This window comes from Saimiri boliviensis, chromosome 8 (genome assembly GCF_048565385.1).
Source record: "Saimiri boliviensis isolate mSaiBol1 chromosome 8, mSaiBol1.pri, whole genome shotgun sequence".
Classification (NCBI taxonomy): domain Eukaryota; kingdom Metazoa; phylum Chordata; class Mammalia; order Primates; family Cebidae; genus Saimiri; species Saimiri boliviensis.
The window spans coordinates 54,919,809-54,922,085 of NC_133456.1; the positions used below are offsets into that span (position 1 = coordinate 54,919,809).

A 2,277-nucleotide genomic window follows, 5' to 3' on the forward strand; every position below is an offset into this window, starting at 1 on the left:
TTCTCCCTCCCTCCTTCCTTCCTTCCTTCCTTCCTTTTTTTTTCCTCCTTCCCTCCTTCCTTCCTTTCTTTCCTTCTTTCCTTCTCTTTCTCTCTCTCTCTTGAAATTTATTAGGGTTTCTCAAAAGCCATACTGCTTGCCTGTCTGCCTGCCTTCTTTCCTTCCTTCATTCCTTCCTTTTTCTTTTTCTTTTTCTTTCTTTTTTCTTTTCCTGAGCTGGAATGCAGCAGCATGATCTGTACTCACTACAGTCTCTGCCTCCCACGTTCAGGCAATCCTCCCACTTCAGCTTCCCTAGTAGCTGGGACTATAGACACACACCATCATGCCTGGCTACTTTTTGTATTTTTAGTAGAGACGAGGTTTTCCCATGTTGCCCAGACTGGTCTTGAACTTCTGAGCTCAAGTGATCTACCTGCCTTGACCTCCCAAAGTGCTGGGATTATAGGTGTTAGCTACTGAACCCAGCCAGATTATTTTTCTAAGAGTATGTCCCTTATTTTTGCATGTAAGGAGGGGAGGTGAAGATTCAGTGGCTCTATTTCAGGGATGCTGTGAAGGTGTACTTAATAATAACAGTAGCTAACATTATTGAGAATTTGTACATGCTCTTAAGAGAATATCAGTCAATGATTTAATTCTTTTTCTTCACAGCTAAATATTTAATAAGTCAGTACTCAAGGCATCAGAAGACACTAAGGATGGTCAAGACACAGCACAGCAATGATTGGGATGCAAATCATCTACAGGCTCACCACCATTTGTCTTTCCTGGTAAAGAGTGGACAAGAGACTACTATAAATGTACTTCCTGCTTTTGAGCAAATAGTAGGAAGGCAGAGAGTTTCTCTTGTATATGACTCTTTTCAGTTGCCTCAAATCAGAATAATACTTATTTTGAGGTGGCATATTCTAGTGTCTTACATTGTATTCAAACAGGTTGTGGCTACTTCTCTATTGTCATTAATCTTTTCATCATCTTCTTAGTCCTCTTAGCACCGTTGGGGCATAACATATTATCTTCTGTGCCTGTGGATAGGAAAATGCAGGCAGCTAACAAGAAGGGGGAAATCATCCTCCTGTGAGTGGTAGGCATCTGGGCCTGGCCTGCATGAAACTGCAGGCATAACCAACCCTTTGTGTCTGCCGAAAAAAGTCTGTCATGGACCACGTACCACCTGACACCAGAGGCCTGCATCAAAAAGGCTTCAACAGCAGCAGGAACGGAACATGAATTCACAGCCTTAGGCTGAACAGCTCTTACAGCAATTCTTCCCCATGATGCCGACATGACTTGCTGTGCTGAAGTTATCACTTCAACTATATTAGTCTCTTCTGCCCTCTCATTCATCTCATAACTTTTCTGAAGCTTTGCTCTCGGTCACTGCCTTGCCTCTTTCCTCAAACATTGCTGTAATCTGGTCTCTTGTGGCATTTCAGGCATATCTTGCTTTTGTTCAGGGTAAGCATGCCAATGGAGCCTCAGATAAACTTCTATTTTCTTGCCATTGGTACCCAAACCGAGTTGTTGACACCAATCCCGCCAAGTGTCCTGAGACACCTTATTAATGGAAGGCAAAATGGTCAGCAAGGGAAGGGCTGGTATTTTGCATGTAGCTTTTTGTGGAGCTGTAAATTGTTCGTTTGTTTAAAGTAGATGACCTTGATTGTATTTCTTAGGCTTCTCCAGTTTGACATCAGAAGTTGAAGAAACACTTGGTTCAATTTTTTCCATATTTGGGTCATCTTTAACTGGCACCAATGTCAAAATCATACTTTCCTCATCATCTACTTCTGTTTCAAAGAGATTCTTGCTGCTATCCAAATTTGAGTCTGACATTTTCAGTAACACCTGTGTCTTGTCCATTTGGTGGTAAATTTTTTTCAAAAATTAGGCCGGTGCAATGGCTCACGCTTGTAATCCCAGCACTTTGGAAAACCCAGGAAGGCAGATTGCTTGAGTCCAGGAGTTTGAAACATGGTGAGACCCCCATCTCTACCAAAAAATACAGAAATTAAGTGGGTGTTCTGATGCACTCCTATAATCCCAGCTACTCAGGAGGAAGTGGTGGAAGGATTGATTTAAATGTTTTATGAACACATGCATATGATATAATTTTTGAGTTGACCTGTTTTTTATTTTATATGTGGGGATTCTAAGGGCAGCAATGATATTTGGTCCTCACAGCTCCTGTAGTCCTTTGTACATAACTACTTAGCCAATGATATTGACTTACTACTATAGCAGCAGACTAACTATAGTTTCTAGTTTACGCTC

General features: G+C 41.5%; 1 pseudogene; it reads right to left on the bottom strand.

The window, feature by feature from the left end:
- Positions 1 to 924: 924 nt before the first annotated feature.
- LOC101033645 (developmental pluripotency-associated protein 2 pseudogene) lies at positions 925 to 1,955 on the bottom strand (annotated as a pseudogene).
- Between the last annotated feature and the right edge of the window lie 322 nt (positions 1,956 to 2,277).